Source organism: Hakea prostrata, chromosome 1 (assembly GCF_041222555.1).
Source record: "Hakea prostrata isolate BN-2017 chromosome 1, UWA_Hpros_2, whole genome shotgun sequence".
In the NCBI taxonomy this organism is placed as follows: domain Eukaryota; kingdom Viridiplantae; phylum Streptophyta; class Magnoliopsida; order Proteales; family Proteaceae; genus Hakea; species Hakea prostrata.
The window spans coordinates 30,941,300-30,965,680 of record NC_142600.1 but is presented as its reverse complement, the minus strand read 5'-3'; the positions used below and the strand labels follow the sequence as shown (position 1 = coordinate 30,965,680).

Below are 24,381 nucleotides of genomic sequence, written 5' to 3'. Positions count from 1 at the left end.
CATGGTTGGGGTATAAGTCGTCATTCTCTCACATCACCGTTTGGCATGACACTTGGCTTGTGTCAAGGGCAACTCTAGGGCCAATGCAAAGTCATATGGTCTCGTACTACATATGATCTGGATGTCTCCTCTCATGCCTAGTGTCCTTTTGGTTCGATTCCTTCCCACCTATGAATGGTATCCTCAAGGAGAGGCATCTGTTGGATCCCATTCCTTAACCCAATGGTGAACATATAATAGACATGATACTCCATGTCCTCTCATGGGTTGATTACCAGTTTTGAGCGCCCAAAAGCCCTAATCTATTATATGCAACACTACTATTCTTTGATTATAGTGAGCCTGCTTAACAACACAAGACCCAGCTACTGACATCATGGGTAACCGGCTTCAATACCCCTACTAGAAGGGTAGTAGCACTTATAGGGATATATAGCCCAACACTTCTAGACACATAACATTCATGTACCTAGGTCTAGATGCATTCATATAAGGTCACTAGGGTGATGGGTGGACCCACAACCCTAGTTGGTCAATAGAAATAAAAGAATCAAATCTCAACCAATCTCATTCATTCTCATATCATCAACATAAAATTCGAAAAGAAAGAAAAAGAATCATTCACATATCCTTACCTTTCGTTTGCACAAAGTCACATACAATCACATAATAACAGATATCAAAATAAAGCAAGATATCATTAATGAAATTGAAATAATAATACCAAACATACAAGACATGGCTAGTTTATTCCTCAACTTTCAATTTGGTTTCGCTCTCCAAAGTCCTGAGTTTCACACTCAAGAGTCGGTGATTATTCTCAAAATAGTCTTAATCACATAAGAGAAATAATATATTAATTGAGAACCAATTGGGTTTCAAAAAGGGTTCAAAATTATACTTCCCGAACCCAATCTTTTAAATGGCTTCAAATCCTTCATTCTCAACCTAGTTTCGGCAAAGATCATTATTTCACCTTCAATTCGAAATTGAATCGAAGCGAGACTTTGGAAACTTCTAATTAATAGTAATAGGGTCCTAAAAGTATTAACAATTTGTCCCAATTACGTCTCAAACAAAAAGCCCCAATTTCTGCTCTCGCAAGTGCCCGCGGGCGTCTTTGAGAGGTTCAACACGAAATCGTTCACAATAAATCGCATAAACAACTCTCAAAACTTAAGGGAAACATAAGAGAACTAATTGCATTCAATATACCTCAACTTCCAAAATCTAACATTTATCATGAAGAAAATACCACTAACCTAGGTTTAGAGAAGAGAGGTTGAAGAACACTCACATTTCTCAACGATTCCACGATGATCTGAGTCTCAACACGTCTTCATGAGGATGGAATCCAAGATCTTTCTTGTTTTCTCCTCCTCTCCAAGTCTCAACCCCTCTCTAGCATTAGAAAATGTGAATCGAGGTGAGTAGAGTCATAAAATAAGGTTTTAAATCATTCCTGAAATTGCCCCAAAACTGGGGATGGGCCCGATTGATCGGCCTTTGGTTGACCCTCAACCAAAGTTCGATTCGAGTGATTTTTAGCTTGAAGGAAAGTCTTTCAAATATCTAAGTTTGGGTATATTTACCTCGTCATTTGGATTCTCCATCATCGATTTTCGGACGTGCCAAAATCGTAGTTTAATACCTTCTTGATTGACCAACCTTCTCTCTCCTAAATTCTAGGAGAGATATTGAGTCATCACTAGGGTTATCCACTAGCATTTGGTCCATCTCTGAACCTTGGGGTTCGACTCGAATGGTCCACAGTTGTCACTGACTAGAGTTCCAGGTTCGTGGTCCTGAAACCATGGGTTAAAAGGTTAGAAATCCAAGGGATTTCACATTCCTCCCCCCTTAAAAGAAAATTTGTCCTTGAAATTGACGTACCTGAGGCACCAAAGAGGATAGGATACTTCACTCGCATTTCATCTTCTTTCTCCCATGAGGTTTCCTCAACTGTGTGATTCTTCTACCGAATCTTCACCAATGGGATGGTTTGATTCTGGAGTTGCTTTGTCCTTTCGGTCCAATATCTCAACCGCCACTTCTTCATATAACAGATTTGCACTCAATCCTTCAGGTTCTTATGGCAATTGGTGTTCTGGGTTCTCTATGCATTGACGAAACATAGAAACATGGAACACATAATGTACACTTGACAAGGATGTCGGAAGTGCCAACCGATATGCTACTGGTCCCACTTTCTCTATAATCTCAAAAGGGCCAATATACCTTGGACTGAGCTTCCCGTTGATGTTGAACCTCATCACACCTCTCATTGGCGAGACTTTTAGAAATGCTCCTTCTCCTACGTGAAACTCAAGGTCTATTCTTATCTTGTCTGCTAAGACTTTTGCTTAGACTGAGCTGTCTTGATTCTTTCCCTAATCAAGTCAACCATGGCTCTAGTGGCTTCTATCAACTCGAGACCCAAAATTCTTCGCTCTCTAGCTTCATCCCAATAGAGGGGAGTTATACATGTCTACCTATACAAAGCCTTTAACGGTGCCATGCCAATGGTAGACTAATAGTTGTTGTTATAAGCGAACTCCACTAATGCTAAGTGCTCATCCTAACTTCCGCTCATGTTAACTACACAACCACGAAGCATATCCTCTAAGATTTGAATGGTTCTTTTAGATTGTCCGTCTGTTTGAGGATGATGAGCGGTGCTCAAATTTAGTTGGGTACCCAAAGCTTTTTGTAGACTCTTCCAAAATCTTGATGTGAACCTTGGATCTCAATCCGACACAATACTCATCGACACACCATGTAATTTCAACACATTATCCACATAATTTTGCCAATTTATCCATGGTAAAGATAATCTTCATAGAAAAGAAGTGCGCCGACTTTGTCAATCTATCAACTACTACCCACACTGTGTCGTTTTCCTTGTTGGTTCGAGGCAATCCCTTGACAAAGTCCATCATAATGTCCTCCCACTTCCAACTTGGCACGTGGAGTGGTTGCAAAAGACCTGCAAATGATTGTCGAATAGCCTTTACCCTTTGGCAAGTCCCACACTTGGCCACAAAGTTATCAACATCATTTTTCAGGCCAAACCACCAATAGTGCTCTTTCAAGTCCTTGTACGTCTTGGTGCTACCGAGATGCATGGTGAACACAAAGTGATGTGCCTTACCCAAAATCTCTTTTCTAAGATCTTCATTTTTTGGTACACACATTCTTCCCCTGTACATTAAAGCATTATCGGAAGATAAAGAAAAATCAATTACCTCTTGAGAATCCGAAGGAATCTTCTTTATCTTCTCTTGCAACAATGGATCCAAAGGCTGTAAGGTAATGATCTTGTCTCTTAGGGTAGGCCTTGCTGTCAAAGTGGCAAGGATCATATCGGAACCTTCCGGCACAATCTCTAACTCCAACTCCATGATGGAGTTCAACAAAGGCTTGTTGAGTGCATTAAGATCAATCACTTATCGGGTGCTCTTCCTACTCAAAGCATTGGCCACTACATTTGCTTTACCAGGATGGTACTGAATATCGCAACCGTAGTCTTTTACTAGTTCCAACCACCGACGTTGTCTCATATTCATCTCCTTTTGGGTGAATAAGTACTTTAAGCTTTTATGGTCAGTAAATATGTCTATCTTCTCTCCATAAAGGTAGTGGCGCCATATCTTCGAAGCAAAGACCACCGCTGCCAACTCAAGGTCATGAATGGGATAATTGTGCTCATACTCCTTGAGTTGCTTTAATGCTTAAGCTACCACCTTTACATGTTGCATTAGTACACAACCAAGATCGATCTTCAATGCATCAATGTAAATCGTCAAGCCTCCAAAATTATCGGGCACAATCAAAATAGGTGCATTGGTCAACCTCTTCTTCAACACTTGGAAATTATTTTCACATGATTTGCTCCACACGAACTTCACACCTTTCCTTGTCAACCTTGTTATTGGAGTGGATAACCTAGAGAAGTTCTCAATGAATCTCCTATAGTATCCTGCAAGTCCCAAGAAACTTCTAATTTTTGTAATAGATTTGGGTTGGTCCCAATCCGCCATTGCCTTGACTTTATCTGGGTTTACCTTGATTCCTTCAGTAGATACAACATGCCCTAAGAACACCACTTGTGAAAGCCAAAACTCACACTTGGAATGAAAGCCAAAACTCACACTTGGAAAACTTCGCAAATAGCTTCTTTTCTCTCAACCTTTGCAAAGCAAACCTCAAAGTGTTCGGCATGCTCATTCTCATCTTTAGAATAAATCAAGATGTCATCAATGAAGACTATTATAAATTTATCTAAGAAATCATGAATATCCTATTCATCAAGTCCATGAAAGCAATGGGTGCATTAGTAAGACTAAATGGCATTGCCTTGAATTCATAATGACCATATCAAGTCCTAAAAGCCATTTTCACGTGTCGCTTGCTTTCACTCTTAGTTGATGATATCCCGACCTTAAGTCAATTTTGGAGAATACCGAAGCTCCTTTCAACTAGTCAAACAAATCATCAATTCTTGGTAGAGGATATCTATTCTTGATGGGTGAGCTTGTTCAACTCTCTATAGTACATACATAGCCTTATGCTTTCATCCTTCTTCTTCACAAGCAACACCGGAGCTCCCCAAGGAGATACACTAGGTTGGATGAAACCTCTTCCTAGCAACTCATTTATTTGGTCTTGTAGCTCTTTCAACTCCTTGGGGGCCGTCCTGTATGGAGATTTGGACATAGGTGCAACTCTTGGTATCAACTCTCTTTCTAGGGGTATTCCAGGTAATTCATCGGGAAAAACATCCTTGAAGTTCCTCACTACCTCAAGGTCTTCAATGGACTTCACTTCTTTCTTATCTTCTATGGAAGAGCATAGTTTAGCACCCCCCAACTAGTTCCCTGCCTTGGAGTGCCGCCACAATAATCTTCTTATAGTGCTTTTCCAAATCACCTTGGAACTAAAAAACAGGGCCACCAACAGGATGGAATTGGACTTTCTTTTTGGAGCATGAGATGACTGCTATGTGAGCTGTTAGCCAGTTCATGCCCAAGATTGCATCAAAGTCTTCAAATCCATTTGAACCATATAAATGCATAGGAAACACTTCAAAATCCAAAATTGACCCAAAACGCCATTTTATGGGGCTGGTTGGATGAGCTGATTGCACCCGTTCAAATGCCCATCTGACCGCCAAGTTCCGGTCTCAGAAAACTCACAAAACTGAGCTCTAGGAAACCATTGGTTGCCCCTGATCGACCACCCCTTCGACCGGGGTCTCCTTGGTCTCAGAAAAAAAGAAACCAGGGGGGACACCTGTAGGGGGCCGGTTGGACGACCGATCGGTCACCCTCACTCGCTTTTTGGGCGCGTGCTGGGCTAGTCCGGTCGCATGGCCCAAAAAGTGGCCGGTCGAACCCAGACCACCCGGTCCTTTCGACTGGTCCTGAGGGCGGCGGCAAGTGTGCTTAAGTGAGACCGCCCACCCTCATTTGGCCCATTTTTGCTTCATTCTTCATCTTTTTTTTTCTTTGGAGTGAGGCCCTACTTCACCTCTTGGTTGATTCTAGCATTGTGTGACGTTTGCATGTGAGATTTGATGACACTTTATCTGCGAAACCACATGTAAGCTCTCTCCATATACCATTTTTGTGAGATTTTCGCTTAGACTTTGTGATTCTTGCTTTTTTTTTTTCGTGCAAATTTGAATATTTTTGTAGATCTACCTCACTCGTAGCGTTCTCTTTACTTTCCCATGTATTTTGGTTCAGACTTGTATCTTATTTGCCCCATCTTGCTAATTTTTTGCAAAATCACTATGCATTGATTATTCATTTCACTATTCACTTCATTATTCACATCATCTCATTTTTTTGAAATTTTCTCTTATAAATAGATGGTTCATCACGGTGGGGGTTGTGGTTGTATGGGTAGACTCGGTGGGGGGCTAGGGTGAGGACGAGGAGTACAACACCACAACTTATTCGGTACCGTAGAGGCGGAGTTTCTCTATAACAACTTCTTCCACAACCGGCCCATCAAGTATGGGCGATTCGTCGAGCCGCTCCTGGTGGCTCCTTTCCAGATAAAGGAGAGGTTCACAACACTAGGGTGGAGCTACATGTTGAACTTATATGAGCCAGTTTACCCCGAGCTGATCCGTTACTTTTAAAGTAACTTGACTTTCATCGAGGATCCAACTATCGGGGGAGGCACCATATTGTCCGTCCAGTCTTGGATCAGAGGTACATTCATTCATTTCAGCAATGAGTCATTAGCTACTATTTTGGATGTGCCGTACATTTATAATGAGATGAGATGGATTCCACCTGGTGGCGGGGACGATTCCATTAATTACACTAAGAGGTTCCTCATCTTCTCGATGTTATGCAACTATGAGTGTGACCACTTGCAATAGGGCAAGAGTATGCTTCCCTCTCTTAGACTCATCTCTCGCATCATGAGTCGCGACATCTTGCCCAAAGGTGGTAATCAGGATGAGATATCGATTATGCAAGCGTTCATCACTTTTGCCTTATATGTGGGATACCCTATCGATCTCGCAGATATTATTTAGCGTGCCATAATCTATAAGGTGGGACACCCCGAGATATTTAAACTTGGGTACGGGCGTGGGTACACGTTTTTTGACCTGCATCTTTAGACACTTTAGGGTGGATCTTACTAATACAGAGGAGTTGAAGGAGAATATAGGTGAGAATATTGGAAGAAGACTTCTCTCTCAAATGGGCATCCATGATGGGCCCCACACTCCTATCTTGACAGTTGATGGCGAGGGGGTTAGATATCGAGAACACATGCCACCTCAGTGTCACATGGAGGAGGGTGAGTCTTCCTGTCCTAGGAGGGCTCCACCGGCGCCTACTGCCTTTGCTATTGACACTGCTTAGTGGGCTTCTCTTTTGGCCACTCTAGGTAGGGTGGAACAGAACCAAAATTTTATGGGTCGCTAGATTACTAACATCCACACTCAGCAACAGGAGATGATTCACCGGATGAGAGACATAAACTCACGGGTCTAGCACTCAGAGAACTTCCTATGCCAGTAGATGCCTTAGCCACCAGGAGCTAGTGTTTTTGGCTCTACCCTTGGCTATCGTTTGACTCCCCGAGTTACTTAACTCGGTTTTATTATATTTTGAACATATGTTATGTATTTTATTATGTGTGTTTGTACACGGTTCTTGATATTGGGTTGTAATATTTTAGAACTTAAGCACGTTACCAGTTATGCACTTTAATGTCTCATATACATTATTGTATTTTTGTTATAAATAATATTTATTTATGGATGTCCATTATCCCTAAATTGATCATACAAAAAGATTTAACTTCCAAATGAAGATCCCAACCATTATAGCGTGCGATCTTGGCAATTCACATTCCCATATTAATCGAAAATCTTAGCAATCCATCATTCCATATCAAGATCATTATTGTGTGCGAGAATCATATATTGTATTTCTTTGTAGACTTCGATATTTCCATATCAGAGAAGATGATAGTTCTATTATAAATATGTAATGAATAACTCAATAGAAGAGTTGAACTCATCTTGTCCTAATTTTTTCTTTTTATCTTGAATATATTTCTCCATTTTATAATACATTATCAGCATGATTCCGCTCAAAATATTGCGTTTTGAGAAGAAATATGACAGACTATGTATCATTATGTTTTATCTTCCAAGATGAAAAGGATGATCGACCTCCCCGAGCGTTTCTGTAAACAATGAAGTTTGCCTTATCTATCTTGTAATGTAAGTGCATCGTGATTAATGTATGTGATTTATTGAATCTAAGAGTCAAACAAATTATAAGATATTATGTTGCCTTAACAATTATGATTTGTCATTAACAAATCTGAACATGATGGTTTTATTTATTGTATATAATGGTTGCTAGTTTTACACCACAAATATTGTTAGATGCGCTTGAAATTGCAATATTTGGTAAATGAATACAGTTATGCAAATGCATATGAAGTTGCAAGATTTGAAATTGTAAATGAATACAAGTTCTGAGATGCACATGAAGTTGCAAGATTTGAATTTGTAAATGAATATAATTCTGCAGATACACATGAAATTGTAAGATTTGAAACTGTAAATTAATATAGTTTTGTAGTTTTTAAAATTAGTTATCAATTGAATTATATGGAGAACATATTATTGATGAGGACTTAATGAAAAGAAAAACTTTTATTTTATTTTATTTTATTTTTCTCACATTCATGCTTCAAATGTGCTATTACAATAACAATATTATGAAATTTTTTTTAAAAGATTCTTTGAATTAATCTCATGTCTCATTGTGACTGACCAAAATAATAAATTATTTATAAAAAATTGAAGCTTATCAATTCCTTGAAGTGAATGCAGTAATTCATTTAAGCCTGAAAGCATACAAATTTATAGTCGTAATTATGACTGTGGAAGTGGATGAAGCAAAATACAGAATAATTACTATTCTTATAATGAAAATAAATAAGAAAATAATAAGAATTCTCAATATAACTCTTTAAGGAGTAAAGAATTTGTTATCGATGTGGTATGAAAACCATTATGCATGTATCTGTCGTACTCCACAATATTTCGTTAAGTTTTGTCAAACCTTAATTAAAAAAATGAAAATAATGTGGAAGTACATTGAATTTTTTAAAATAGGGATACTAGAACAAATTTTGCCTATAAAGAAGATAATTTTGATGGCATCACAAATACTATACATCTAGATGCTGCAACTCTTTTGAAGATAATAATTGAAGATTTTGTAATATTAGTGGATTTCAAATAAAAATAAAATTGATATTATGTTAGTTTGTAATTCTTTCCCCCTCAAATTTCATCTCATATGTTAGTTTAACTTAAACTTAATCTTTTTCCCTTCTAATTTTTTAATTTATTGATTTTCTATATATCTTTTGATGTATTTTGTTTCATTTGATGAAGAATGTGAATATTCTTTAATGTGTTATAACACATTATACTAAGAGAGAAAAAGAAATATTTATCATATTTGATGCGCTAAAGCCAATGTTCATACAATAATTGATAGTATAACATTGATTGAGAGCTCTAGAAGAGCTAATCTATTATAACTTAGGAAATCAAAATGGTTATAAATATTGCATTATTTTGAAACAAGTCTTAAATAAACTTATTAAGTTTCAAAGCTATTTGCCAAAATAATTATTAGATTGAGATTACAAATGATGGTAAAAGTAGATATCTATACATTACTACAAAAATGTTAGATATTTTTTTCTTCCAATTTATATTACACGAATATTCGCATGGTTGAAACACATGCTTAGGTAAATCAAAAGAACATTGGTTCCAATAGTTTTATTATTTGGCATGATTGGTTGGACCATCATGGATTAAGTATGATGTGAAAAATTATTGAAAATTTAGTTGTCATTTATTTTGGTTCTTCAATTAAGTGATTTTTTTTGTGTTGCTTGTTCTTAAGGAAATTTATTGTTAAATATTCATCAACTAAAGTTGAGATTGAACATTCTACGTTTTTTAAATGTATACATGGTGAAATATATGGGCTTATTTACCCATCGTGTAGATCATTCAAATAATCTATGATTTCAGTAGATGCATCTATTAAATGAACATATGTATGTTCATTATAAAGTCACAATTTGGTATTTGAAAGATCGTTTGCTCAAATAATTAAATTAAGATCACAATTTATAGATTATAAGATAAAGACAATTTGTTTTGATAATGCTGTGAATTTACATCTCAGGCTTTATGATTCATGTATAATAACTCAAATCACAATTAAATAGACTGTTGCTCATATGTTTATACAAAATATGGTTTGGTAGAATTATTTATTAAACATTTCCAATTAATAGCTACGCCATTGTTTATGAGAACAAAATTTAATGTGTTGGCATGGGCTATGCTATTTTATATGTAGCATCATTTGTACGCATCAGGTCAACAAATTATTATAAACTCTCCCCATAATAATTGGCTTATTGTCAGAAGTCAAATATTTCTCATTTTAAAATTTTTGAATGTACGGTGTATGTTCCAATTGTTCCACCAAAACGCACAAAGATGAGTCCTCAAATAAAGTTGGAATATATGTTGAATATGAATCTCCTTATATAATTCAATATTTTGCCAAGAATATGAGATTTATCTAAAGTAAGACTTGCTAATTATCATTTTAATTAATTACTTTTTCCAAAATGAGAGGGAGAGAATAAACAGTTGTAAAAACAGATTAATTTGAATGCATTATTATTATCTCATTTAGATCCTCGCACTGAGCAATGTGAACTTGAAGTTCAAAAGATAATTCATTTACAAAGTATTATGAATCAACTGCTAGAATTGCTGATTTGCTAATAGTTACTAAATTTCATATTCCAGCTACAAATGCTCCAATTTAGGTTAATATCCCGGCAGGACAATCTATCAATGCAATTGAAATTAAATAACGTTTAAATATAGAATGCCAATTGGTTCCAATGATAAAATCCTAGAAGAAGGGAAGAAATAAATGATCAAGATGGTTGTAATATGGAGACAATTGATTATGAAAATCCTGAAGACATAACTTTCTATAAAGCTCAGAAGAGGTTTAGGTACCTGAAAATAATGAAGAGATCTCGATTAGTTATGTCATTGTTGGGAAAAAGATGGAACTAAAAAGATAAAGTTATTGACAATATATTTACATATTATGTTATTGTTGAAATAATGCAACAAGACGAAGATCTTGAATATAAATTTGTTGACGAATGTAAATGAAGAAATGATTGTCCAAAACGGAAGATGCAATTAAAGCAGAATTGAATCCGCTTGAAAAAGTAAAGTTTTTGGACTTGTAGTCCAAACATCGGAAGGTATAAAGTCAGTGGAGGTACGAATGAGTTTTTGTGCAAAATGAAATGAAAAAAAGAATGAATCGTGATATATAAAGCATGACACAAGAATTTTCATAAAAGTCTGTCATTGATTATATGGAAACATGTTCTCTTGTAGTGGATGCAATCACCTTCAAATATTTTATTAATCGACCAGTATATGAAAATTTTGATATGCGTCTAATGGATATTATTACAATCTATTTATATACTCAAGTGTAAAATTTATATGAAAATCTCTGAGAAATTCAAAATGTCTGAAGCACATAAAAATTCTTAGGAAGTTTGTTCATTAAGGCTTCAGAGATAATCAGGACATATATGGTATAATCTCCTTAGTGGATATTTACTAAATGAAGAATATAAAAATGATCCAATTTATTATTGTGCCTTTACTAAAGGATATGGACTTAATTTTGTTATAATAAGTGTATAGGTTGATGACTTAAATATCATTAGAACTCCTGAAGAGTTTTTAAAAGTAGTAGATTATTTGAAAAAGTTGAAATGAAAGATGTTGAAAAGACAAAGTCTTGTTTAAGCTTGTAAATTGAGCATTTGACGAATAAAATATGCGTTCATCAATCAACTTCTATAGAGAAAGTTTTGAAGGGATTTTACATGAATAAAACACATCTATTGAGTACCCCGATGGTTGTGAGATTGTTTGCCATAAAGAAAGATTCATTTTGACCCCAAAAAAATAATGAAGAATTTCTTAGTCCTGAAGTATCATATTTCAATGCAATCGGGACATTAATTTATCTTGCTAATAATAATTTTCTATATGTGTATTAGAAAAATTTATCTCTTCTCAATATGAAAACACTGGAATGTTATTAAACATATAGTTAGCACATTCGAGGAATTATTGACATGATGTTATTTTATGAATGTGGACATCAACTTATTTATTATGCAGATGCATGATGTTTATCTGATATAGATAAAACTAGATCTCAAACATGCTATTTATTTACAAGTGAAGGTTATATATTTCATGATATTCAATAAAACAAACTATAGTTGTCATTACTTTAAATCATGTAGAGATAATAGTGATTTATGAAGTAAGTAAACAATATATTTGGTTAAGATTGACGATGCAACATATTCAGGAAACATGCGGTTTTCTATTAAAAAAAAGGTTTCAACAATATTATATGAAAATAATGTTGCGTGCATAGCTCAATTGAAGGGAGGAATATCAAAAGAGATAAAGCGAAACATATTTCACCGAAATTCTTCTTCACTTTTGGTCTTTAACAAAATGGTGAAATCGATGTTCATTGAATTGAAGTGATACTTTGACAGATTTATATATTGAGGCATTGCTTACTTCAAAATTTGAGAAGCTGGTATATGATATTGGAATATGCGTACTCAAAGATACTCAATGATTTTATCATCAGGGGGAGTAAAATATGTGCTATACTATTTTTTTCTTTACCAAGGTTATGTCCCACAGGGTTTTTTTTTATAGTAATATTTTAATGACGTACATTATCTATTGATGGGCATCCAAGGGGTAATGTTATAAATAATATTTATTTATGGATGCCCATTGCCCCCAAAGAGACCATACCAAATGATGTAACTTCTAAACGAAGATCCTAGCCATCTAAGCGTACAATCTTGGCGAGATTCACATTCCCATATTAACCAAAGATCTTAGCAATCCATCATTCCATATCAAGATCATCTTATTGTGTGTGAGAATCGTATATTGTATTTTTTGTAGACTCTGATATTTTCATATCAGAAAAGATGTTAGTTCCATTATAAATTTGTAATGAATAACTCAATAGAAGAGTTGGATTCATTTTGTCTTAATTTTCTTTTTGTTGTCTTAACTATATTTCTCCATTTTATAACAATTTTATGTTTTTGTTTAATTAATAGTACTTGTGTGGCTTTGAGTTTCATATATTTATTGTATCTTGTTCAAGTTAGATTCATTATGTACCTATCGTTACAAATTTTCTAACTCATGGTTAATCTATTATTCACTTCTATTTCATAGAGTCATTTATCGATCTATGACTCGAGATGCCCCTACTACATCATATAGAAGTTAGGATTTGTATGAACTAAGGCACTGGTACCACCTTCTGTTACACCCCACCTGATTGAATCCGGTCACCCCGAATACCCGTGGGGGTGATATACTACACGACCTAGGTTTAGTGACAAATCGATACAAATATACGATATAATATAATCCAAGAAGAAGAATAAATCAAGTTCAAATATCAAATCATAAAATTTGAAATATATATTAAATTTATAACCATCAATGTCTAATGCTAATCAAATAAATAAACATCAGAGTTTGAAAGAAAGAATAGTTTGATAGAAGATACCCTCGCCTCTCTCAAAAGATATCAAAATGTAAATATAAAATAGTGCCATAAATGACACTAGAAGCTGGCTCCATAGGAGCAGTCTTGGCATGAGCACGAAGCTTCATGCGCATCCACTTCCTCTCCAATCGCTCCCTCAAGATAATCTCCTGGTGATGGATCCTCCATTTGAATAGAGTCCTTATACCTATAGAATAATCTAAAGAAACATACATGTATAAATGAATGAGTTCCACAGAACTTAATGAGGTCAACTCAACAATCATGTCATGCATTCGTTCACCATTCCCTCATCACATATATAAAATGATAATGTAATTAAAGACAACCATATGATAAATGCATGGTTATGATGTTATGCTCATAACTCTATCATGAAGTCTCTGGAGTAGACACACATTAAGTTAAACACCAATCTCCTTTGGGCGGTCTGAGCCTCTCTCCTTCAACAAGAGACGTCTATTGGGTTCTCCGTGGTTGTTGGGTTAAGTCCTGTCAAGCCATGGTTGGGATATAAGTCACAATTCTCTAACATCACCGTTTGGCATGAGACTTGGCGCATGTCAAGGACAACTCTAGGCCCAATGCAAAGTCATATGGTCTCGTACTACATATGATCTGGATATCTCCCCTCATGCCTAGTGCCCTTTTGGTTCGATACATTCCCACCTATGAATGATATTCTCAACGGGAGGCATTTGTTGGATCCAATTCCTTAACCCCAATGATCACCCACATATAATAGACATGTTGCTCTCCATGTCCTCTCACGAGTTAGTTACCAGTCTTGAGCGCCTAGGAGCCATTGTCTATTATATGCAACCCTACCACTCAATGATGAAAGTGGACCTACTTAACAACACAGGACCCAACCACTAACCATTGTGGGTTAACCAGTTTCAATACCCTTATCGGAAAGGTAGTAGCACTCATAGGGATATCTAGCCCAACACTTTTAGACATCTAGCATTCATGCACGTAGGTCTAGATGCATTCATATAGGGTCACTAGGGTAATGGGCGGACCCACAACCCTAGTTGGTAAATAGAAATAAGAGAATCAAGCCTCAACTAATCTAATTTCATTTTCATATCATCAACATAAGATTCAAAAAGAAAGAAAATGAATCATTCACATATCCTTACCTTTCATTCGCACAAAGTCACACACAATCACAAAATAACAGACATCAAAATAAAGCAAGATATCATTAATGAAATTGAAATAACAATATCAAACATACAAGGCATAGTTAGTTTATTCCTCACCTTTCAATTTGGTTTCACTCTCCAAAGTCCCAAATTTCACATTTTAGAGTCGATGATTATATTCAAAATAGTCCCAATCGCATAAGAGAAATAGTAGATATTAATTGGGAACCAATTGGGTTCAAAAGAGGTCCAAAATTATACTTCCCAAACCCAATATGCTAAATGGCCTCAAATCCTTCATTCTCAACCTAGTTTCGGCAAAGATCATTATTTCACCTTCGTTCGACTTCGAAGCAAGACTTTGGGAACTTCTATGTAATAGTAATAGGGTCATAAAAGTATTAATAATTTGTCCCAATTAGATCTCAAAATTAAAGCCCCAATTTCTGCTCTCACAAGTGCTCGCGGGGTCTTTGAGAGGTTCAACGCGAAATCGTTCACAACGAATTGCATAAATAACTCTCAAAACTAAAGAGAAATACAAAGAGAACTTATTGCAAGCATTCAATGCATTCTATATACCCCAACTACCAAAATCTAACATTTATCAAGAAGAAAATACCACTAACCTAGGTTTAGAGAAGAGAGGTTGAAGAACACTCACCTTTCTCAATGATCCCGCGATGATCTGAGTGTCGATGCGTCTTCGTGAGGATAGAATTTGTATCTTTCCGGTTTTCTCGTCCTCTCCAAGTCTCAGCCCTACTCTAGCATTAGAAAATGTGAATTGAGGTAAGTAGATTCATAAAAATTACGGTTTTAAATTCAAATTCTCGAAATTGCTTTGAAATTGGGGATGGGTGGTCGACCCAGACCGGTCCACCTATTGGATCAAGTGGCTTTTGTGTCACATCCACCCAGCCGGTACCCTATCTGGCATACCCGAGTGTGTGATTCACAGCCCCGAAGATCAAGTATCGATGAAATCATTCTCCCATATAGGTAATAACATAATCATGAACATATATAATCAATGTATAATAATATAAACAAGTCCAAATAAGGAAAATAAATGACAATGTAATCGAGTGCCAGAAAATGATACCATATGTATACATAATAAAAAAAGAGTAGAGTGAGGCGAAATCTCACTCCACAGTTACAGCGGAATCTAGCTCGTAAGTCTAAAAGAAAGTACAATTGTTTTCAAAGGAAGTAAGAAAAGAAAGTCAAACTAAATTAAGAGTCTTCTATTTTATAAAGAACATCTTCATAGATGTAGACTTCATCAATCAAACTCGGACGTTCCCACTCCACATTAGGGCTAATCATGGTACGTGTCATGATCGCACGAGGAATCAACAATGTAATCCTCAATGTTGCCAACACCTTGCATGTAGTACGCTTCTTCAGCTTGCGCTTCCTCATATTGCCCTTTATAGTATTCAGTACCTATAGAGTAGTCCAACAAAAGAGATTGCACACAAGGGAGTGAGTTCAAAAGAACTCAGCAAGGCAAGTTAATCGACAACAACATAAATAACATGATTTGTAGAACATAACATGATGCAATGCGATATGAAACAGACAACGAATGTATGAATCTAACTCTACGTATGCTGGTCTCTATAAGCAGACATGCTTTAAGTCATAGCACCATACTTCTTTAGGAAGGTCTCATCACACAACGCCTTTTGGTAGTGGGTCCGGCATCCCTCGGGACAATCCATGGCTGAGGTATAAGTCATCGCTGTCTCACATCACCATTGGTCTAAGTACTGGTGCATGTCAAGGTAAAACCTAGCCCAATGCAAGTCATCTACTTAGTCATATAAACTCAGATCCAGATACGTCCATTCCTCGCCCCTGGCGATCATTTTCAGTATCCTTCACACTAGAGTCAGCATAGTCCCTGACTACGGACTCATCAACCCTATTGGTCATCCACAAATAAAAGACGGGAAGCTCTTATGTCCCCTCACAGATTTGTTACCAATCTTGACCGCCCATGAGCCCAAGTCTACTATTTGCAACCCTACCAGTAAATGGCCTCTCACGAGTATCTATAATGTGATTCATGTCCTCTCACGGATTGGTTACCGGTCTTGAGCGCCAATGAATCCCCATTGCTACCACAGGTCGTTCGGTCTCAATACCCTTTCGAATCGGGTCTGATATAACGGGGGTATTCCTAGCCAAACACTGTTAGACAGCCCTAGGTATGACAGCCATTAATTCAGGAAAGTGTCAAAGGGCATCATTGGAAACATCCCATGTTATTCCCACTGATGTCCAAGGACAGAAATGTCGAAAGGACACTTCCCAATCCCAAATCATACCTATTCAATCACATTCTCAGATCAGTCACAACATACATAACCAATATCTCATCATATAGAAAGATTTACATAAACATGCTCAATTGCATATGTAACTGATAAGAATAAGTATTCATAATCAAAAGAATACATGAACATGATGCTACTGTAGTCAACATACTTACATCGGTAATAGAATAATAAGAAAATACATTTATGGAAGTGAATCTAAGAGAATCAAAAAATAGAAACTAAGATTCATGCAATCTATGTAATTATGGAAATAACTATCCTTACCTTAAATAGCATTGATGAATATCCAAATATCAAAGAGAGAGGTTCCAAACTTAGCAAATAAATCCTAAACAATCATAGATACAACATTAGGAAAGATGCCTAAAAGATTGGGGATCAAATGAATCAAATCGAGGGAAAAACAGAGCTACTGACTTGCTTGGTCGATTGGTTGGTTGCTTGGTCCAGTCGATCAACCAGTCGACCACCTGAGTCAGTATGAAGCAAAAAAATGAATTAAGATCCGAAACTCAATCTACAAGATTCGAAACTCTACGAAACTTGGAGGAAACCTCTAGAACAATATTCTAACACTAAAGTAGTATTAATTTGGTAAAAATACCTAGTTTTCGATGAAAAATATACTATGAATCCAAAGGAAAACTAGGAAGATCGGATCTCATTCCAGTAGATGACAAGCAAGAGATCATACATGATAACATCATGCAAAATAGATCTATGATGGTTAAGAAATCGAATCTAGAGAGTGATCAGGGTTTCATGAGGATTTTACAAGGATCATGGCGAAGATCAATGTAAATATCATAAAACCTTAAGAATGGAAGGATATCTGTGACACCCAGCCTAAATCTAGCCCGGAGACCCGATCTGTTTTGGGTGTTGTAGGTTTTGTTTAATGTTGACTTTGAAGTTTGACCGTGATTTCAGTTTTACTATCTTTTAAAATCTTAGGAAGCCATGTCAGACCTTTCCCTTAGAGTTAATCCAATGTCCCAAAATGAGGAAGATGTCTTTGTGGGCCGTCTCAGTAGAAGATATGGTGTTTGACCCAAAACCCATGGATATTGATGATGGTGTTTCCTTATGGAAACCTTACTTGATTTGGTGTTGAACTATTTATTTGTGAAGAAGAACTTGGTTGATGGACCTAAAGCTTAGTTGGACCTAGTTTGAAGACATCCCTCCATGCTAGGTAAGTAGTATGATGTGTTGAAAGAAGCCCATCCAAAAATATTGAAGTTTAGCCCATTAAATCCCTATTTTTGAATAAGCTGTCCGAGCAGTGGCATTTTGGTAAATATCTGTTTTGAAGGTTTTCAAAAGCTTTATTTCTTTTAATTTCGTGGTAAACTATTTCCATTATGTTTTTAAACCTTTAGATAGTGTGGGATCGACCTTTGAACTTCCTCTTTGGCAACCAATCAACCAACAGGGTCAGTTTGGTCAGTTTGGTGAAACCCTAGTAACTCTTGAACTCTTTGTGCTATTAAAAAGGGGGGAACTCCATGTGTTTCACTCTCAATCTGTTTCTAAGCCTTGGGAGAACGTGGGAAGATCCCTAGAACCTCTCCTTCGAAGCCAAGGAAGATCCTCAAGTATCTGTTCAGGTTTCTTCAGCGGTTTGTCTTCTAAAAGGTTGGTATTCAATTTGCTTCTTCTTTAATTCATTCTTTCTTCTCTACTTCTGATTTTCTGATCATGTGAAGGGTATTACACTACTGTAATGACCTCTTCTTTAATTCTTTTGTCCTAGAGTGAATCCCCCAATTCACTCTATGATCTTGAAGCCATATGGCGATGATCCTTGAATTTGATTCCACCAAAGCTCTTAATGATACTTTCCCTAATTTCCTACCTATCTTTATTATTGTGGGGGAAGGTCTCATATTATTACCATGACCTTCCCTTGTGTCCTCATGATTGAGGAGTTGATCCTTGTTTTTCCTTGGAACAATTGGCAACCCTTTTATTTTTTATTAATTCATTGGACTCTCTCTAAAACCTTTCTTGATTGTAAATTCTTTGCCCTAAGGGTGAATTTTTATTCTCCCTAGTCTTTTCGTGGGATACACAGATTCTTGTTAGTAATCCCTAATTGTATGATTTGAATTTATTTCCCTTCACTTTAATTGAGAACCTTATTTTCTCTCATTAGTAGACCCTTTCTAATTCCATTCTTTATTTTGAAATACTAATGAGATTTTCCTTTATCTATCTCGGGTTGTTTTTGTGAGAATTAATTATGGGTAACTCTCATGAGAGGTAACCAACTCTTATGAGAGGTAACCATATATGAAACCCTATTGTTCTTTTATTTGTTGGAAACTTCCCAACACTTTTTCAGATTGTGCATTCTTTGTTTCTCTCTCCCATGGGTGAATCTTGATTCTTTGTTTCTCTTTCCCTTGGGTGATATTTGTGTTAACCTAAACTTGATCACTATATTTTCTTCATGATCCATGTTTAACCTAATTAGGATTTCTAATTATTCTTTCTTCATTCTTGTTCTTGTTTGAGATCAGGAAAAAGATGATGCATCCTTGCAACCATCTATTCCATGATCTCATTCTATTCTTTGAGATCTATGATCATCATCATGATCTTAACCCTAGCTAATAGATTCTTGAAACCTTAACCCTAACCCTTGAATGATCTTTCTGGAAACCTCTTGTAACCTTCCATGTGCGGGAAACCTCATGGGTAATGTTTCTGTTAACATAAACTAGATTTCCTATGATTTCTTGTTATTTTCTTGATAACAATCATTCCCTCTCTTTCCGTGATCATAACCTTTTCATGAGCCATATGTTATGATGAAACCCTAACCTCTTTGTTACAAACCTATTATGATTGATTTTTCGGACTATGATCTCCCCCATGTCTTCATTTGGGTTAGGTTGTACTTGGTCTTCAACCCCATGAGCAAAGCACCCTTGTATAGCAATATACATGGGGGCGGTTGCTAGTGGCGGTCGATTGAACCAAGCGATCGCCTGGAGCGACCGCTCGGTTCTGTTTTCGGGGTTTTGCCCTATTTTGCCCCATGTTCGTTATAAATAGCATCCCTCGCCCTATTAACGCATTATTATGTTCGGGATTGCTATTTTGGGTGATTAGGCGGCTGTGGAAACGTGCGGGATTCAGGTCTAAAGTGTTGTTAATGATATGAAACCTTTTCTCTTCTATTCTTGGTGATTCTGATTAAGGTAATGAATCTCCATCTGCAATTCTCTTCTTTTTAACCTCTAATTGATTTGAACCCATCCCCTTTTTGTTGGTGGTTATCCATTTGATTTGTTGTACTCCCTTTTCAATGTTCTTGATGAGATCCTGTCCAGAAACGAATCCCTGCTTTTGTTAATGGATGGATCTAGTCAAGGGGAAAGTTTTTGGGTAATCCATTTATGATAATTGTTAGGTTTCTTTTCACCTAGTGTCTCTTGGAGTGTTAGATTCGAGACTTTGGCCATGATCACTCGAAATCCGGATTGAAAACGGATGATCAGAAGCCTAAGTTTCGGATCTGTAACTCTCTATTTTTTGGGCGGTCACTAGTGGCGGTCGCTCAACCTAAGCGACCGGCTCAAGCGACCGGCCGGTTTCCAGTGTCTGTGTAAGTTTGATTTTGGATTTGTTTTGACTCTTGGCTCTTTTATATTCTTGTAACCCTCTATATAGGTGTTCTCTGTTTCAAGTAGAAGTCTTATAATAGTTTCTGGAATTCAAGTTAGAGGAGTTTTACATAATTACAGGTAAGGACATGCATTCTTATTTATATGCAATTACATATACATGATGATTCTGTTGTTCTATTTACTATTCTTTGATCATGTAACTTGCTGTAATTGTATAAAGTATGTGAATCTTATTGTACACTTGCTGTTTGTGGTATTCCTTGATGTACTTCATCTTTCATGATATTGCACAACTGTTCATGGTATGATAAAGAGTGTTGTAGTGTGATTGTGATGGAAGGGGTATTCCATTGGAATATCTTGGCTTGGGATATCAGAAGGCTGTGGAATGGGACACATGCCTGCTGATGTCTCTAGCACTATCATGATTACTTGATGACATACTTAGGGAGTCTAGAATTGCATGGCTAGGTACCCCACATGCTATTACCCTTTCGGCAGGGGAATTGAAGCCGGGTGACCCGTGACAATGGTGACGTGACTATGTTTCATCCAACAGCGGTAACCAGTCCGTGCGGAGACTCAGTGGTCCACTATTGGTCATGTAATGGTAGGGTTGCATATGTTAGGGTTGGGCTCATGGACGTCCAAGGAGCGGACCGGGTGTCGTGAGGAGTCATGAGAGCATCCGCCCCAATAATATGTGGATGACCATAGGGTTAAGGAGTGGAGTCCAACAGAGGTAGCCGAGTCCGTGAGGATTCTTACTCCTAGGTTGCGAAGGATCTTGAACCGAGTTGGTTGGTGCCATAGGGGAAGTATCTGGACTTCATATAGTATGTTACCATTATGACCTTGCATTGGATTAGAAACCCCGACATGCGCCAGTACTCATTGCCAATGGTCGTGGTGAGAGAGTGTTGACTTAACCCCCAGCCACGGTTTTGAGAGCAGGTGTGGACTTACCCCTTTGCCCAGGATCCCTACGAGAGGTAACCAGTCCTTGCCGGATCGAGTGATGAGACTTACCCAGAGGAGGGCTGGTGTATATCTTAAAGCATGTCAGCCATTAGAGACTTGCATAGTTAGATCTTAGTAGCATTCATATTTCTGCATATCATCCATATCATTTCATATGTGCATTCGTGGATTGTGTTGACATATATATGAGAATTGCTTGTTCCTTACTGAGTTCGTTGGAACTCATTCCTTTCATTGTATGTATTATATAAACTGTACAGATGGTTGCACAACGTCGGAAGTTGGAGATGATTCGTATGAAAGAGCCTTCTCGTTTGAAGCTGATGTGGCACAGACAGTGGTACATGGACTTGCAGAGCATGAAGCCTCCTGAAGATGAAGATTATCTAGTTATTTATTTTGCTTCCGCTGAACTCGATATTACATTTGATTATTGATTCTTTCCTTTGATTATTTCTTGGATATTTATTGGAGTATTTGGACTCCTGTAACCTTTTTATTGATTATTGTACTATTCTTGCTCTTGATTCATGTATTTGTATTTATTATTATTGATAGACTAAAACCATGGATCCTGTGACGGATCGCACCCACGGGTTGTCGGGCGGGTAACCCGGGCCTGGCGGGCGGGGTGTGACAATATCAATGAAGTGATGGTTGATAACAGAGAAAGGCGGCAATTTTTTTTTTTTTTAAAAAAAAATTTAAAAATAGTTAAAAAAAAAAAAAAAAAAGGGGGGGGGGTCACTAACTTTTGATTGAAGAATCGGAGATGAGAGGCTTGAGATCTTGCAAAAGTTCTTCGAGTTCACCAAGGAAAGGCTTTGAGAGAGTCTTCCCACGTTCTCTGAGAGTTTTGGTGGCAGAGGATACTAAGAAATACGAAATTCACTTAAATAAAGAGCTAAAAACCCTAAACAGAGGATTTTCTCGGATTTCTGGCTCTATTGGTCGATTGGCCCAATCGACCAAGCCAGTCAGCAAGGCCAAGACAGGAAATTGGAGGCCCAACTCAAGTCCAAACTTAATGAGCTTCTCCCAACACAACATATGGCTTACCTAGTATAGAGAAATGCCTTCGAATCATGTCCAACTATACTTCAAGTCCATTGATGAACACATTTATGTGCGAAATCTTAGGGCATAAAGCATGCATTTTATACACTTAGAATGGAGTTACCTTGGGTTTTATGTTGTTTTTGCAGATTTTAAGACTTTTCAAGACTTAAGCAAATATTTGGAGTTTTGGGCTTGAATCATGCTATTTTACACGTCAAGAAGTCCATTCAAATTCTCAAATGCAAAAATGAGCCTGATCTGGAGCATGATGGGCTAGAGATGTGTGATTACGGGCCAACTCCGAAATATTGAAGAGATAAAGAAGGCAAATTTGATCTACGGCTGAGATTTTAAATCAAATCTACAGAGATATTATTGAGAGAGTCCAGATGGAAAAGAGTCCTTGCATACCTCAATATCTTATTTTCTATTTGGGATTTGATTAAAGAAAGAAAAAGAGGAAAAAGAATTATTTTCAGATAAGGATGAAGCAAAAATCCCGTTTTTGAATGCCTCTGTCCAGTTTCGATCAAACCCTTCATCGAACGGTCATCCGATGTCCGATCGTGCTGATTTTTGGAGGAGAGCTTCACGACTACTTAAACCTCAAATCCAACGGTGGGATTATGCATCTGATTTCTCTAAGTCAGCGCGATTAGTACGTCAAAACCCTAATTGGATGAGTCAGATAGAAACCCTGAGTTTTATTCAAATTCAGCCGTGCTTCATATCTCATGTAAACTCTATAAAAGGAGAGTCTACTCCATCAAAGGAGAAGGTGTTCTAGAGCTTAGTAGAAGCATTCTTTCTTCTCTCTTCAGTTTATTTAAGTTTTCTTTAGTTTTCTTTGCTTGCATTAGTGAGATTTAAATTTCTAGATTCAATGTTTAGATTTAATTTTTATGTAATGCAATTCAAGTTCAAGTTTCAAGTTTTTAGATTCGTTTTTCTCTGGGTCTAGCAATTGCAGATTTAGATCATTCTAGATCTAGATCTGGTTGTTAGGGTTGGTTGATATTCGAATCATTTGTTCAATTCGCAAGTAAGTAATTTTTCTTTATTAATCTTCTCTCCTCCCTCCATTCCCGCTTCTATCTACCCCTCCATATTCTTAATTTAGGATTTACTTTCAGCATTATTTATTGTTCTGCCTATTCATTCATAATCTCGGACCACATAACCGGAGCAAGCCTACAGTCGTGCCTCTGCTTCTGGTGACGGGTGGTGTTGCATCTGCATTTTAGTTATTTCCTTTTCATTTTATTGCTTTGTTTATTGCTTTGTTATTTACTTTCTATTATTTATTGTTTTGCCTATTCATTCATAATCTCGGACCACATAATCGGAGCAAGCCTACAGTCGTGCCTCTGCTTCTGGTGACGGGTGGTGTTGCATCTGCATTTTAGTTATTTCCTTTTCCTTTTATTGCTTTGTTTATTGCTTTGTTATTTACTTTCTGCCTATTCATTCATAATCTCGGACCACATAACCGAAGCAAGCCTACAGTCGTGCCTCTGCTTCTGGTGACGGGTGGTGTTGTATCTGCATTTTCCTGTCTTTTATTTATGCATTGATTGTGTTTAATTTATTGTTCGTTTCAATTCGATTGCATTAGACGTATAGATTAGGATCGTTTAGTTTAGTTAATTAGTTAACAAAAATTGAATCATTCCACTCTCGCATTACTATTAAGAAGTTGAATTATAAGTGGCATATCTCCTTGAGATCGACTCGTTAGCTACACGATACCGTGCGCTTGCGGTTACTTTTAAAATTTCACAGACATCCATCAACTTGACTCATCTTCAACAAGGTGTAGTTTCCTTTCTAGATCTGAACAAACTTCCAAGTATGGAACACCATCATCAACTTCCATGGGTTCTGGGTCAAACACCATGTCTTCCACTGAGATGACCCATAGTTGGCTTCTTCCTTTACTCCGGGT

At 36.9% G+C, this 24,381-nt stretch overlaps 1 protein-coding gene across 1 annotated transcript in view; it reads left to right on the top strand.

Moving 5' to 3' along the window:
- Positions 1 to 7,631, top strand: part of LOC149028731 (eukaryotic translation initiation factor 3 subunit H-like) — a 42,007-nt gene extending 34,376 nt beyond the window's left edge. Inside the window, exon 13 of the transcript XR_016170426.1 lies at positions 7,613 to 7,631. The gene's annotated coding sequence lies outside the window, so the exon portion shown is untranslated. The remainder of the gene's footprint in view (positions 1 to 7,612) is intronic.
- Positions 7,632 to 24,381: the final 16,750 nt, after the last annotated feature.